This window comes from Canis lupus, chromosome 5 (genome assembly GCF_048164855.1).
Source record: "Canis lupus baileyi chromosome 5, mCanLup2.hap1, whole genome shotgun sequence".
NCBI lineage: Eukaryota > Metazoa > Chordata > Mammalia > Carnivora > Canidae > Canis > Canis lupus.
Genome location: NC_132842.1, coordinates 50,803,743 through 50,820,603, shown reverse-complemented (window position 1 = coordinate 50,820,603; position 16,861 = coordinate 50,803,743). Strand labels below are relative to the sequence as shown.

Below are 16,861 nucleotides of genomic sequence, written 5' to 3'. Positions count from 1 at the left end.
TAACTCATTATCCCCTTTCTTGCCCAGTCCCTTGCAATCACCATTCAATTTTTTATCTCTATAATTTTGACTACTCTGAGAATCTTGTGTAAGTGGAGTAATACAGTATTTTTCTCTTTATGACTGGCTCATTTCACTTAACATAATGTCCTCAAGCTTTATCCATGTTATAGCATATATCATAATTTCTTTCCTTTATAAGGCTATTATTCCATTGTCACTTTTTTTTTTTTTTTTTTTTTTTTTTTTTGGTGGGGGGCTACTTTTTCTCAAGGATTTAGAGCTGGGGCAAATTTTGTCTGGAGACTTACGTTTATTGTAATATTCCATCTGGCAGCAAGACTTTATTATTATCTCTTTTGAATGAGATTATTGCTATTTATCAAAAGTGTCTAATAATTAAAATTTGCTTAAGTCAATTATCAGTGTTTACTATATAATCAACATCTTTAAGTGCTTATTTATTAAATCTCAGGATTATAAACCAATTCCAAGAAAAAAAACATAGTGGTATTTAGTAAATAGTTGCATTTAGTGAAGTAGGCATATTTTTAGGATTAAAAAAATGCTTATTTTTATTTTTTAGTTATTTATTTGAAAGTTGTTTACAAAAAAAATCATTCTAAATAATTCTTTAGAGCTAGACTTTTGATTTCTAAATGGATTCAGAGTTTGGATTCAGTCTTTTAGAAATAGGACTGGCAGAGATTTTTTAGTTTCAAGTTAATTTTTTGCAGGTGTTCTCATTGCTTAAGGCAGAGGGCAGTAAGGAGAAATTCCCTTATAAATACCGTGCCTGTCCTTAGGACAGAAACTTTTCATTTCTGCATTTTTATTTGCAATTGAGAAAGAGCCCAAGGAGGAATTAAGGTGAACAAAAACAGGGAATTTGAAGAAATCAAACAGAAAATGTTGCAAACGCAACAAGAATTAAAGACAAAAGAAATTATCAGGTTCAGACTAATGAAATAAATTATATTCAATTGTTTTCTAGTATTGGACAAAATAAATGCTTTTCTGTGCTGGGAGATAAAAGAACATACATTGAGTGTATTCCTTAAATATTACTATCTGCTAGGTCCTTTCAAAAAACGGTAGGGCAGGCTTGAGGTGTGTAAGGATACAAACGACAAGAAGAGTCAAGTGTGTATGAATAATATGCATGCAAATATACTGTATTTATAGGTAGCCAAAGCTTGTAATTTTAAATGCTAGCACTAGAACTATTTTTCCTTGGGTCTCAACCACCCTTCTGAAACTACAACCGTCACCTCTTCTCAAATCCATATTACCTATTAAAAATAGGTAATTATTTACCTTGAGGTCAAATATCACACTAGAAATGTTAAGATCCTGAAGAGCTCAATTTGTCAGTCAAATTAGCCATATTTTAGGAATATAATGTTTTTTCTTTATCTTCCCTTTTTCACTCCCAAAGTAGCAAACTAACACCCGAAAGCCATTTGTAAAGGACCAGTCAATAGCCTTTCATTATTAAAAAAAAAAAAAAAAAAAAAAAAGTCTAACACAGAATAAAACCTGTTTTAAAAGTTCTTTAAAAAAGCTTCCTTGGAGCATTTGATTTTGGCTCAGGTCAATGATCTCAAGGTGGTGAGATCAAGTCCTGTGTTGGGTTCTGTGTTAGGGTTAAGCCTACCTTAAAAATAAATTAATAAAAACCAAAGCTTCCTTGTCTTATAACAGTACTTACATTTTAACATTCTAGAACACCACTGATGAGAAAACAGGAAATACAATAAAACTTACAGGCATTCTTAAAATACCTGAGCCCATAAACTTTAATTCTTACTTTAGGTATTAATGAAGATGAAAGCAAAAAACATTAACATTTGTGCTTTTTATAAAAACAAGGCACTTTAGACCCCTGATTATACTTTAATTTTTATCCTTTCCACTAATCCCATTAGCACAACACCCCTCCTTCTACATAAATCCTTCTGATTGTTTTAAAGGTACAACAGCAACATTTAAATACAAAAAACTGAGGATCTTGTGTAGGACTAAACATATCTGTGAACTTATGCAATAGGTAGCTTTTCAGTTATCTTGCTGCTTTAATACCTCAGTTATGTACAATGCATCATACACATTTTTTCATGAAAAAGTTTTGGTGCTTACAACTTTGGTTGTCTGGCCATCTCATTCTGCTCTAACTTGCAGCATAAATTCTGGGTGAGTCATATAAATTCTTTGAGTCTTATCTGTCAACCTCCTTTCAGTATATGCAAGTATGAGAATGTGTGTATATTTTTCCATGAGGTGGATTCACAACATACAATGGCTTCTTAAAGTAGCATATGATATAAAAGAGGGAACAATTTTAAAAATCAGTGAGTTAGGTACTTTTTAAGGCCTTGTAGTAGATGCTGTTGGTGCCTGCCCAGATCACCTTTACTGGCTGGTCCACTCACCTGTCAGCTGTTCTCAGTGTCTGTTAATAGAACTCACAATGCCTTCTTCACTAAAGGAAAATCCTCAGGGAAATGGAAGCCACCTTGCCTGGGAGGCTATGTAAACCACCACCCCCCAATCCCTGACCCACAGCAGAGCATACCCTTCACCAATGACTAATTGGCATATGGCAGACAGGCAAACCTCAGGGGAGGATCAATTCTCTGGTGCAATTTGTACAAGCCTTATCTTCTTTCCCTCCTTCTCCTCAAAGTACTCATTAAGAATCACTTGAACAGGGCAGCCCGGGTGGCTCAGCAGTTTAGCGCCACCTTTGGCCTAGGGCTTGATACTGGAGACCTGGGATCAAGTCCCATGTTGGTCTCCCAGCATGGAACTTGGTTCTCCCTTTGCCTGTGCCTCTGCTCCTCTCTCTCTCTCTCTCTCTGTGTGTGTGTCTCATGACTAAATAAATAAAATCTTAAAAAAAAAAAAAAAAAAAAAAAGAATCACTTGAACAGAAATCCCTGCCCTCAGGCTCTACTTCCAAGGAAATGGTATAAGACAAGCATCTTGGAGCTCTTACATTTTATGAGTCTAGGAAGTGGTTTTAGGAATCCAGACTCTAAGAATGGATTTCAATCTTTCCCTCATTCATTCTGGATTATTTTGTAGCTAGATAATAATGAGGATGTGATCACTGACATAGGTAGAGTTTGACAGTCCCTAGCATGAGGCAGTGGAGTGATTGCTAAGACTTTACTTAGTTCAACATGGTGAAGTGGGATGGGATACAGCTGAAACAGGATCTATTACCTGGTGCAGTGTTCACTGGGTTGAGCAAAGTTCTCTCTCTAGGGAGAGAACTATAAGGACTGACACTGGGTTGCTCTTACTGAGGCGATCAATGTCTGAGAGATAACAAAATGTATTTATTAATCAACAACATAAAACAAAGAATGAGGATCAGTGGGCCTCCTCAGCACCATTGAAAGAGGCTCTTAAAGTCCATAGCCACAGGACATGTCATGCTGACATGGCTCAGAACCTAATTCTAAGAGTAGTAGAAATCCAGAGAAGATTGAATTATTACCCCTTTTAAGTGTTTTATATTAAAGTCAGTACCCTGATAGGCATGTGATCGTGAGGCATGGGAAGCAGGTATTGGGGTAGATGTACATGAGAACCTTTGAGAAACGTGAACTCCTGAATTCTCTTAAAAAATGTCTGAATCTGCAGGATTGGCTTAGTCCTTTTTTGTTTGAAGATAAAGGCCCACTTGTTGAAGACAATGCAGAGGCTTCAAAGGAGACAGATGCCTTACAGAACCTTGTCCTTCTGAGAATCTGCCCTATATTTTTTTCCTGGCCACCAGAAACTAAAATATCATCATATTCTAAGTGGGCAAGTGTTAGTTATGGTCAAGAAACCAGAGAAATTATGTGTCAAAAGTGCTGCAGCTCCTAGCACCAACATATGCTAACCCAAACCAGGAGATTATGCCTTAGAATGGATCCCAATGTTGAATTTCGAGGGCAAGACTCCAAAACCGGGTAAAAGACAGTTTGATGATATGAGAGCACTCTGCTGTCATTAGAATTTAAACGCTTTGCAATATTGGTAAGTGATGGTTCTAATACATTTCTGGAATGACATGCATGAGATAATGTAGAGATGCTGAGCTGTAGTGGCAAACTGTAGAAGAAGGGATCAAATGGCTTAAAGAAGCGGGACTGCTTGGAAGGTTCCATTATTTTTAAAAATGGAAAAGCCATCTAATGAACACATCCTTTGGGAGGGCCCACATCAGAAGTAGGACCAGAAGCTATTTGCATTCACATGAGGCAGAGAACAGAATACAGATGTGGTCTCGTCCCAGGCCTATGGTCTCTTGCTAATAGAGTTTGAAGAGACCTCCATCCCCTGATCACTCTGCTGAATTTTACATTAGTCCACTATCTTGATATGTTCATTAGATCTGATAAACATGAGGCAAGCACATTAAGATTCCTATCTTACCATGGAGATAAACTACACAAAGATTCAGGGATCTCCCACATATGTAATATTTTTTAGGAATTTCACACCTTCTGACCCAGGGTAAAGCAAAGAAATGGCTTCTTGAAGATACAACTGAGTTACCAGCTTGAGAATCACCATGGCAGGAAGACCTACTGTCCTCAGAATGCAGTTTCTATCTTCAATCATTGGTGTCACCAGTAGACAGAAAACATGGATTCAGAAACCAAGAGGTTCAAGTGAAAGCCACTCCAGTGACTCACTTAGGGTATAATCTTTGGGCTTTGTGGGGTTTTAGTGGTCCTAGTTCCTAGGAGGCACAGATTCTAGGAGACACGTAAACTTCAATTTATAGCTTCTGACACAATGGGATCCCCATGATAGTTGACAAGTGAAGAAAGGACATGCTATGCTGGTAAGTATAATTGATCATGACCATCATGAGGAAGTAGAGATGCTACTATAAAATGAGAACATGATGGGGTATGTTTATATTCAGGTGATCTACTGGGGCTTCTTTTGACACCCCTATGCCCAGTTGTAATTGGAAATGAGCACTGTAGCCATCACGGCCTGACAGCTTCTTGGAAGCCAGGATCTCTCCCCGTTCAAGGACAAAGGTCTGGGCCAACTTCCTAGGCAAGCCACCAGGACCAGCCAAAGTGCTCCCTGAAAGGAAGGGATTTTAGAATGGTGATGGTGGTGGCAGAAGGTATGAGTATTAGCCTCAAGACCAAGCAACAGCTGGGAATGTATTTCATTGTTTCCTCCCAGAATCCTAGAGCAGCTAGGCTCAGATGGAGTAAACGAAATGTGAAAAGCAAGTAAATCTGCCACCCAATGGGTTTGACCACAACTGGTACTGTCAGTTCTCAACCCAATTCCATTTAGTGTATCCTTCCCCCAAATGCTGTGAGTAAGCTGGTAACAGCTCATAGCTGCCCTCTTCCAGAGAACATTTCAGCTAAAAGGAGCCACCTAACCTAGAGGCTGTGCATTGAGCCACGGCTTCAGCCAATGACTGACTCACCTGAAGATAGAAAAGCATCACCCTTGCCTGAAGCTGAGAACAGTGCTATAGGACAATTTGGGTTCCAGACCATCCATAAAGGATCAGGATTACTCTTGTCTCCTTTCTTAGTGTTGGTTCTAAACAAAAGATTCGTGGCAGCCGTACTCTGTTTCAAAGGGAAAAACCACTTTATTGATATTATAAAAATCTAATAGACACAGAAAGAAAAAGGCACCTGGGTGGCTCAGTAGTTGAACGTCTACCTTTGGCTCAGGTCGTGATCCTGGGGTCTTGGATCGAGTCCCATATTAGGCTCCCTGTGAGGAGCCAGCTTCTCCCTCTGCCTATGTTTCTGCCTCTCTGTGTCTCTCGTGAATGAATAAATGAATGAATGAATGAACAAACATACATACATTAAAAAGAAACTGAAAGAAAAAAAGGAAATCTGCACATAGATGAGGGCAATGGTAAGCAGTAAAGTAAAATAAGACAGACTTAGATCATCAGCTGAGGAAGTGGCCTGGGTGGAGCAGCCTCCACTCAGGTGAGACTTCTCTGACCATCGCCATGAGGGCTGTATTTATAGAGCAAGGGATGGGGTCTGAAATTAAACATTTGTTTGCCTATGTGCAGTTTGGAGCCAGCTGCATTCCTGTTACCAGGCCTTTGCATTTTCCAAGGAGACTGGACTAGGTGTGTTTGCATCCCCTCCGGACAGCCCAGGCTGGAGCTGGAGGGGATATAAGGCAGAACTTACAGATCTAGGCATCCAGATCAGAAGGGCAAATTCTCACCTGGAAGCCAGCTAATGTCAACTAATCAAGCTCCCAAGGCCACTTAGGCAGCACAAGTCTCACAAACTACATTCTTTAGCCTGTGTGCATTCCTGAAAGTCAAGGTGGCCTGTTATGCAAGACAAATCACAGAAAGCTCCATTCATACAAGACAGTGTATTTTCCACCCTGTCCTATTCTACTTCTCATACTCAACTTTTATCTGAGCTCACTCTGTGAATGAATCACTTGACCAGAAATCCCTGTCTCAGGCTCTGCTTTAAGGGCTATGAACCTTTGACAGTCCTCACATAGTTCCAGCATGATAGGCTTCTATGATTAGAGTAGGTGGAGGGAATAGAGAGTAGTGGAAGGGCAGAGAAGGCCAAGGAAGGTAGGGGCAACAATTTCTTGAGACCAGTGCTGTTTGACAGATAGCTTGACCAGGGTCTGGTACATCGGCCATTTGAAGGAAGAAATGGCCAGAGTGTAAGGAGAAGCTGCAAAATTGTCTTAAAATTAAGTAGTACTGATTGAGCAGCTTCCGTGGGCCAGAGATGAGGAGGAAGAGTGGATGAGTGATGGGTGGTGGCTGCAGTCTAGATCAATGCATCTCAAGTTTTAATGGGTAAGTCACTTGGGAATTTTTTTTAAATTCAGATTTTCATCCTGCTGTTCTTAGAAGTTCAAAGAGGACAACTTTATTGCTGATATGCAGACCACAGTTCCAGCACTATGACTTTATACTGGAGTGGTGTGATAAAAATCTAAGACCTAGGTGCAATTTAAGTTTTTTCTAGCATCCACACTAAGAAAAGTGGAGGAAATGAATTTTATAATATATTTTAATTGACCCAAGATATTTAAAATACTATCATTTCACCAATCAGTATGAAAATCACTAATACAATACTTTATATATATTTGCACTAGGTCTTCCAACTTCAGTTTATGTTTTATACTTGCAGAACCTCTCAGTTCAGATGTTAAGTTTTCATCGGAAATATGTATATTTTTGAATTCCATATCACCTTCAGTCAAAAGTAGATTCACGTAACTCAAGTTATTCCAAACTTAAGTATGTTAAAAGTTCCCCAATAACTGAATCAAGTATGAGCTTTTAAATGTAGTTTGATTAAAAGGGAATACGATTTAAAATTCAGTTCCTCAGTCACACTAGGCACATTTCAAATGCTCAAGTTACCATATTAAACAGAGTCACTCATGCAAAACAAACAAGAAGAATGCTGAATGGAAAATGAGGACAAAGGAACTTGGGAAAGGGCTTGAAGAGAATAGACACAGAGGGTTGACAGAAGTATGGTAGATTTTTTTTCCCCTGCTTCAAGAAATGGTGATTTATCGGGCGGGGGTGGGGGGTGGGGCAAATGAAGAGTCTGAGTGAACAATGGGAAAAGCCCCCATATATTTCTGACCATGTGTGGCTACAATTATTTTAACTTGCTTTGATAGTGCAAAGCCACCTGTATCTGGTTTTCTTCTGCAGCAATGTGGACCCAAACACTTGGCATTATTGTTTTTATTTACCAAAATATTAGATGTCAAACATTTCAAAGACTCAAAAGAAACATGGCCCTCAGGGGAGAGGTACCACAGGTGTTGGGACCTGCACAATTCTCCATCTGTCTTTTGATCAGTACGTACATTTTGACTCTAGGTTCTGGCTACGAAGATAAATTGGCACGTGTTTCAGAGGGGTACCCCTTGGGGCCACTACCCACAGGTTTGCATGACTTTTCTGGGCTAGTCTGCCTAATTCTCTGACCCCTGATCTGGTTCCCTATCATCCCAGCCATTCATGCCATAGAGCCCTAGTGTGTGGGGGGGTCTCATTCCTTAGAAAAATTCTTTCTCTCTTCTTACCTTTCTCCCTACTTCCTGGTAAGGACATAGTCCCAACCAGCCCTCTGACCTCTGTTCAACTCTGACTCTCACTATGATCTGGGTCTACCGTTCTGCTGTCCCTTCTGAATTGCTGACCCCATATGGTGGCCACCTATTGAACTGGTGACGCTTTGCTGCCCCCTGCTGGTTTCAAGCCTCCATAAATATTTGTTTAATGAATTCTGGAATTGTATTTTAATCGTGTACTTTTCCGAAGGCTAGTGTGTCATGAAAAGCTGCATAAAATTTTTTTGAAGTTAAGTAATGTTTGTTAAGTGGCTTCTGTACGTCAGAGGCATGAGCACTGGAGATACAGCAGTGAATAAAAGAGATCTATGCCCTTATATACTAGCTGGGGGTGGTTGTGGTGGTCGGGAGACCAACAAGAAATATATAAATAAAGTATGTGGTAAGTCAGGAATTTCACAAAAATAAATAAAGCCAAGAAGGGAGATAAGGAGTGAGCAAAACATTTAAATTTTCGACAAGGCCAAGAAAGTTCCCTTTGAGACACAAGGGAAGAAGGGAAGGACCAAAAAAAACCAGTAAGGTGGAAAGATGTTTAGCATGTTGGAGTAACATTAAGAAGACTGTGTGGCTGAAGCTTTAGAGCAGAGTGAATGATGGGGAGCAGGAGGCCATAGTTCAGAGAGCTAAGTGAAGTAGACAGAGGGGAGCAGACTGCATAGGGGGGACCTTTGGTCAACTACACATGTATAGGGTATAATTTCTATATATATAAAATATACACACTACTCTGAATCATGGAAGCTAATGGAGAGTTTTGACTTGAAGAGAGACATGACATGGCATATTGAAATAGATCACACTGAGGATGATCTGATGAATACACTGCAGGGGTGGCAAGGGACAAGGAGGTATGGAGCAACACTGACTTGGCCCAGTACGGTAGAGTGGAGGCAGTGAGATGTGGCCAAATTCTGGGTATATGCTGAAGGTAGAAAATTTGCTCAAAGAAAATTAGAAGGCTCAATGGCGACCAGATGGCTGAGCAAACAAATGGCTGAGGTTGCAGTTTATGGAGACAGAGACGTCTTGGGAAGGGCAGGTCGGAGGGATGCAGGTAGAGAAGAAAACCAAAGTAGTTCTTTGAGAGCGTTCTGTTTGAGATGCCTATTGGACATATACCAAATTGGAGATCAGAATAGAAATCTAAGGTAGTGATATAATTTTGGAAGATACAGCCTATAGATAGATGGTATTTAGAGCTGTAACTCTGTATGGGATCAAATTAAGAACATTAATTCACTGTGGCAGAAGTTGATGCTAAAACTGAATTGTCGCTTGCAATGTGAACATGGTTCTGACTTCAAGGGTGCAACTTCATTTGAGATTTAAATGCCCATTTTGCTATGGGATGTACGACTTTATTCTCCTATTATTTTTCTTTATTTGAACGTTTACGAAACCAGAGTTCACATAACTCACTTTGTCTGGTCTTCACCTGGCACGACTCTATTCTTTTTGAATTAATTCTACCTCTGACTTTTTCCTCTTAGTTCATTGTAATTCAAGTATTGGCTAGCAGTTATAGGATGTGAAGACAGGTGCAAACACTGGCAGTGTTATGCAGTGCCTGCCATGCTTGGCCCATTCCCACATCTTGTTCAACTAGAAAATTTCTGCACATCCTTTATGACTCACTTTGTTTGTCAGGCCCTCTGGAAGTCCTTGATGTCCCTGGTGAGTGCCTAGTGCTCCTTTTTTGTTGTTGTTTTCATCCTGTATCCTTTTACAGCCCTTGCCATATACATCGAAGCTCACACCTCATTGGTGAGAGAATATTAAGAAGCCTTGAACAAATGGAGAGTCATACTGTGTTCATGAGATGGAAGAAATGGGCCATCTCCCTCCCAATCCCAATCTCCCAATACAGTTTTATGCAATCTGTCAAAATATTCTATAAATTTACAATCAGATTCTAAAATCTGTATGGAAATACAAACGTACTAGAATAGCCCAAACAATTTTGAAAAAGATGAACAAATTTGAAGATTAATACTGCCTGACTTCGAGATTTACTACAAAGGTACCATAAGCAAGCCTGTGTGATACTGCCAGAAAGAGAAACCCGTCAATAAAGCAGAACAGGGAGTCCAGAATAGGTCTACCCAAGAACGAAGTACTAATTTTTAGTGGTGCAGAGGCAATTCAGTGGAGGAAAGATTATATTTTCAACATTTGTTACTAGAAGAATTGGAAAGCCATATGCAAGAAATGAGCTTTGATTCTTACTTTGCATCATATACATGAATAGACTGGAACTTGTAAAATGAAACAGGCAAAAAGCTTTGTGACCTGGGGTTAGGCAATGCTTTCTCATGTCCACCACTAAAAGTATGATCAATATGAAAATATAATTTAATTAAAGTTAAGAACTTCTCTTCAAAGGCACTGTTAAGAGGGTGAAAATACAAGTCATGGACTGGGAGAAAATATTTTAAGTTCCATATCTGATGAAAGACTTGTATCCTTGATAACTCAGGAACTCTCAAAACTCAGTAATAATAAAAAGATGCAACAAAAAATTGAACAAAACATATGAACAGATGCTTTGGCAAAGAAGACATACAAATGCCAAACAAATGAAAAGATGTTCAACATTACTCATCATGGGAGAAATACAATCACAACTACAATGAGATAGCACTAGTGTTGTATTCCTTCTTAATGAAGGAGCACCAAATAAGCATAAAAATCAGAGCACTTTTTGAAACTTTATTAAAGGTGGGTAATATATCAAAGGAGCACTAGAGGATAAAAGATTAAGATGGATTATTCAAAAATAAAAAGGATAGTAATGGTGAACCCTTTTAACATTATAGAGTATTAATGACAATATCTAACTGCTGTTAATAAAAGAACAAGTCTTTAGCAGGCCAAGATGCATTCTTCACACTGCATCATTAAAGGGTGGATTGAAAAGATTTGCCTCTTTATAGGATGATCTATCTATTATCATCAATTTTGCAAGCTAGAAATAAAATTATATTCAAAGAGGCACTTGGAGAAAGTTTCCTCCATCATGTTGATCAAGAAATTCTTTAGAAATTCATGGATATTTGGCGTATCCAGAATAGTAATAGTAGGTCAGAAGCAATCAACACAAAATCAACTTGAGATAACAGGACGCCAAATAAAACTTGATAACCATAAAGAAATTTTAAGGCCTTTTGTCTCAGCACTACTGCTAATAATTGACTATCTGATCTCATTGCTGAATACGTCAAAGAAATGAATGTATAGTTGGCCTTCATTGTCCTTGGGTTAAGCACAGTCTGTCACCATCTCCTAAGGTAGCCATCAGTTTTCCCAGTGTCTTTCTCTCTATTGTTTTGTTGTTATTATTATTAATAGCAGAAAGGCACCTTTTGTAGTTTTTATTTAAAAATACTTTGGCTATAAATTGAAAGTACTCATACTGCCTTCAGTGTTTATTAAATTATTTACATTTTAAAGGATATAGAATGTTTAAAAATATCCTCAAGTTCAGAACGTCATTAATTTCTAATATGCTCTTCCGGATATGTATCACATGTACTAATCTTGGGCTGGGAAATTAGAATCTGCAAGCCTATGTGGAGACAAATGAAACCTAAATTTGGCTTTTGGAGAGTCTTCTGGAAACTTGGATGCAGATATCATTCTTTTTGTGGAGTATGGCTTCCAACACTGCAGCCTTTGGGTGCATTTAAGGATTTGAAGAAGCTGAATCTGTACCTTTCTCAGGGCACAGTAAGAGAATGCTGTAGAGGCAGCTAAGTTGTGACACCAGGTGTATTTCATGGGCAGGCTTTGCAAACCCAATCCTGGGGCACTTTGAACAAATCCATCAAAAGAGTTCTGGAGCATTGTTATTGCCAGCCCAGCCCACTTCTAGGGTGAACTACCTGTGAAGTTCCCTTTGGGAGAAGAATTTCACTGAGCAATGTGCCTGTTTGGAGAGAAGTAGAAGCTGTTGAGGGAAAGGAGAGAGTCAGAACTGTTGTTTCTGGAAGCTGCTGCACCTTTACGTTACCATCATGGAGTCAGTACCCAGAGGAGCTGCAGCCCAGAGTTTCTCACAGGTCTCCACAGGACATGATCTGCTTGAAATAAGGCTTGTTATTCTATCATTACAGACTAAATATGGAGAGAATAATTGCTCATGGCCAAAATCTACTGTTTGGCTAGTCATCCTGGGGATGTCTTGTTACATTGCAGTAGTAATAGAATAGTAGTGGACACATTGTTTTATGTATTTGAGAAAATATCCTGTTTCTTTGACTTCTCTAGTGTAACAAGGATGCTATCAACCAAGGTACTTCCTCTTTGGACACTTTAACCAGTTTAAGTGTGGTACATGACCTAAAATGGGCTAATCATAATCCTATGTTACCTTTGCTAAAGTGATTGGACCAAGAGATGGCATGTGAGCTAACCAAGGACAGTCTGGGTCCCTTCCTACACATTTGATTAAAGCTGGAGGAGAAAACTCTTTTTCCTATTGAGTTAGTAAGTAGCCTGAGGCCATGTTCCTACAGTATGGAGAAAGCCTTCCTGCAGTAGGCCAGCATGAAGTTGCACAAAGAATAGCACAGATCAGAGAGGAAGGGAGAGAACTCATTGTTCTTGGGCCTCTGGTTCCAGTCTCCTAGGTCATCTGAGATTCTCTGGTCCTGCAGCTTTTTTTTTTTTTTTTTTTTTTTTCAAATTTTAGAGCTATAATAAGGTTACTATCATTTGTTTACAATCTAGCTGAAAATGTTAATGTAATTAACACATAATTATGTAGAGGACAGAAAAATCAAAACTGACAGTGATAACACTGGATACAACTTAATTCCCAATACATAATCAGTAAGAAATAAAAATTTAACAAAGTATGAAGGTCTTAATCAATTTCAAGGTAGTGAAACTGAACAACAACAACAACAAAAAAAAAAAAAAAAAAAAGAAAAAGAAAATTGGGCAGCCTGGTGGCTTAGTGGTTTAGCACTGCCTTCAGCCCAGAGACCTGGGATCGAGTCCCATGTCAGGCTCCCTGTATGGAGCCTGCTTCTCCCTCTGTCTGTGTCTCTACCTCTCTGTCTCTCTCTCTCTACTCTGTGTCTCTCATGAATAAATAAAATCTTTAAAAAAATAAGAAAATTGCTATTATATAGTCTTATTACAACATTTTTTTGATGTTGCTTTTGGAAAGAAAATGACCCAATAATACTACACAGATTCTGGACGTTGTTTAGGATTTGCATAGTACTTAAAAATTTGTCTCACCATGGGAATCTTAGCTAATAAGACAGTGAAGAAGTCTATTGAGATCTTTGGTTAAGGGAAGATAACATTTGGATTCTGTTTCAGGTGAAGAATCATTTAGAACGATGCCTCAAAAGATTGAATTTTTAAATATTTCAAAATTCAAGAATTTTAGCAAATCACAATTTTGTCTTGGTATTTCACTGATGACCATCCTTGATAATATGTGTGTTTAATATGATGGTCCAGCCTCTTTTAGTCAGTCATGAATAATATCCCAGTCTTAACTCTAATCCACTTTCCAGGAATCTCTTAGACTGTTGTCACCTTATTTGTACTTACATATATATTTAAGGAGTAACAAGTAATCTAACAAAAACCTTAGCAAAATACAATTTAAAAACTTGATTTGTGGGATTATAGAAGTTTATAACTGGAGGAGATGTTAGAACTCATCTGGTTCCATATTTTATAAGTAAGGGAATGAAATGCAAGGACTAAGGTCATGTTTGCTGCAAAGAAAAAAAATGCTCCCCAACTAAATATAAAGGATTCTTATGTTACCCATTGTTTTGCTGTTACTGTGGCTGAGGTTTCTTTCTTTTTACATCCAAACCTCTTTGAACTGCCCTATATTTAATTTATTAAGTGATAGGATTTAATGCACTGATTCTCAAAGCATAGACCTTGGACCAACAGTATCAATAGCACCTGAAAACTTAATATGAAATAAAAATTATTTTTTTATTATTTATTTATTCATGACAGAGAGAGAGACCGAGAGAGAGAGAGAGGCAGAGACACAGGCAGAGGGAGAAGCAGGCTCCATACAGGGAGCCCAATGTGGGACTCGAACCTGGGTCTCCAGGATCACACCCTGGGCCAAAGGCAGGCACTAAACTGCTAAGCCACCCAGGAATCCCCTGAAATACAAATTCTTGAGCCCAACCCAGACCCATTCCAGCTCTGGTGGTAGGGTCTGGCAATCTGTGTGTCAACAAGCCCTCAGGTTACACTGATACTCTAGGTTTGTGGAATGACAAAGATCTGAGTGTTACTAAACTGAGGCTTTAAGTCGAGCTTCTTTAACTAAGTGGTGCCCATTGGTAGCTCACCAAACTTAAGGCAAATCTATTATACTTTCCCCTTCTTGAAACCCTTTAAGAACCCCTCCTCATAGGCTACAGAACACAGTTTAACCCCTTTAGCCCCATGTAAAGTGAGCCCCTCTAAGTCTGCAACTTCTTTCAACCCCTACCTTAACTTGTGGCCCTAACAGCACCACTGCCTCTGTTCCATTACCTGTATTCCTCTCTCGCCAGGAATACTTGTTCTTACCTCTTCACCTGACTCAGCTACTTTGTGTATCAGACTGGAGGCCTAGGACTTTTTGGAAGTCTTGGGTTTCCTCCCAGGATAGGTTCTATGTTTCCTCTATTGTCTTTGCAATAGTCTATGCACATGACTATCACTGAGAGATAAAAACATGTAGGTATTAAGTACTTAGATGAAGACAAAAGAGCTTCCTGGGACAAAAGAATGGCTAGTACAAAGGTCCTGTGTTAAGAATGAGCATGGCACAAACAACGAAATGACAAATGTGGTTGGAATGGAAAGGGTGAGAGGAAACAGAGTCGTATAAATGGAGGTTGGAGAGATGGGTAAGGGTCAAATCAGGCAGCACTGTAGGTAATAGGGGGATTTGTTTGTGTCTTAAGACGAATAGGAAAATGTGGTCATACTTAAAGAAAAATGAGTGTAGTAAGACTTGCATTTTAAGAGGACATTTTGGCCTTTTGTTTGAGGATATTGAGAGCAGTATTAGGTACCTATTAGGAAACCACTGCAGTAGTACAAGGAAGAGACAATAGTAGCTAAGACTTCTAATGTTATGATAGTGAAAATAAAGAGAAAGGAATGATTCATAAAATTTTTAGGATTTAGTGATGGCTGGTTAGGAGGGCTGAGGCAGAGTGAAAAGAATGCCTCTAAGGCTTTTGGTTTGTGTAACTTGTGCATTTAGCCATTTATTTGGATAATACAGGAAGAAGATAAACTGGAAGATTTTGGACATCAGAATTTGAGACAATGTCACATCAGTCGTCAAACGTGGAGGTCAAGGATGAATATAAAAATTTGGGGTCAACTGCTCAAAGATAGTCTTTATGTGAAAGGTTTTATTGGATCAGTGGGGATAGAGGCCAGATTGTTATGGGTTGAATAATGAGTGGTTGCCAGAGAGATGAGTGGGGGGTTGGGAGAAATGGGTGAAGAGGGGAGGAAGATACAGGCCTCCAGTTATGAGTGAGTCACAAAAATAAAAAGCAGAGCATAAGAAATAAAGCCAAAGGTATTGTAATAGAGATATAATGGGACAGATGTGTCTATACTTGAGATAAACATAGTGAATTGACAAGTTGATACATTATGCTAAGTTGTACACCTGAACTTATGTAACACTTTATGTACAATATTTCTTTTAAATGAGTGGAAAGTAAGTCAACAGAATTGGTACATTTTGTTAAGTGTCTTGAGAAGTGAAAATGTGAAATAAAGGACAATGATAGGATTGCCACTGAAATGGGGAGTGTAAACAAACTTGGGTTTTACATAAAAAATAAGGTTGGGGGGAGTTTCCATCCATGAGTATGTATTCTCACAGAAAAGTTACAGTCTTGATCATACACAGAGTCTGAAGGGTTAGCTAACCCTCCTTCCGTTGGTTAGCATTTTTAGGGATCACTTCAGGGCTTTGAAATTGTATCCTGTATTATTATTGAGATGCCAGGTATGCAGAGTGAGGTATTGAGAAGTACATGCGATTTGACATCATTGGTTTTGAGTTCGAGTCCTATCTTTACAATTATAAACCCTTGGACCCTGGCCACCTTCTTCCTTAATTTATTTTCCTCAATTGCATTTACTCATTAATAGAGAGGAGAGGGTAACTCTTGTCTCATATGATTATTGTAAGGAGTCAGTGTGTAAGTGACAAAACCCTGAAAAAATATTAGTTATTTTAGTACAGCAGTGTCTATGGCCATGGGATTTTAAAGCCTGAAGTTTCTTTGCGGATCCTTAGTCTAACAACAACTCCAGTAAAGGTCATGAAGAAACAGGCCCAGAGCAGCAGGGGAGGGATGGGAAATAAGAATCCCCTTCATTGTGTACTGTCTGTTATTTCATGTTGTTCAATCACCTTTGGAAGAATTGATTTAGGTGGTTACTTTGTTATGGCTGGCTAATTTGTTTTTAATTTATGTCTATTATATCTATTTCCAAAACAAGATTTAATTTAAACATGCTTGTCTTCGTGTATTCTGGGTAAGTGTAGGTTTGAAGTTAGTATCTAGTTAACTCAGCAGTGGCAATTGTTGGCCATGCTGGGGTATCTGTACTACCCAATAGGGGAACACTACAGTTTAAATAATCTGAGCAAAATTAACAGGTATCTCAGTCCCTGTGCATTCTCAAAGTGTGGCCT

General features: G+C 38.8%; 2 long non-coding RNA genes across 5 annotated transcripts in view; one reads left to right on the top strand and one right to left on the bottom strand.

The window, feature by feature from the left end:
* Positions 1 to 16,861, bottom strand: part of LOC140633699 (uncharacterized) — a 69,572-nt gene that overhangs the window by 557 nt on the left and 52,154 nt on the right. The window lies entirely within an intron of this gene.
* Positions 1 to 16,861, top strand: part of LOC140633698 (uncharacterized) — a 59,930-nt gene that overhangs the window by 4,235 nt on the left and 38,834 nt on the right. The gene's annotated exons all lie outside the window — the stretch shown is intronic.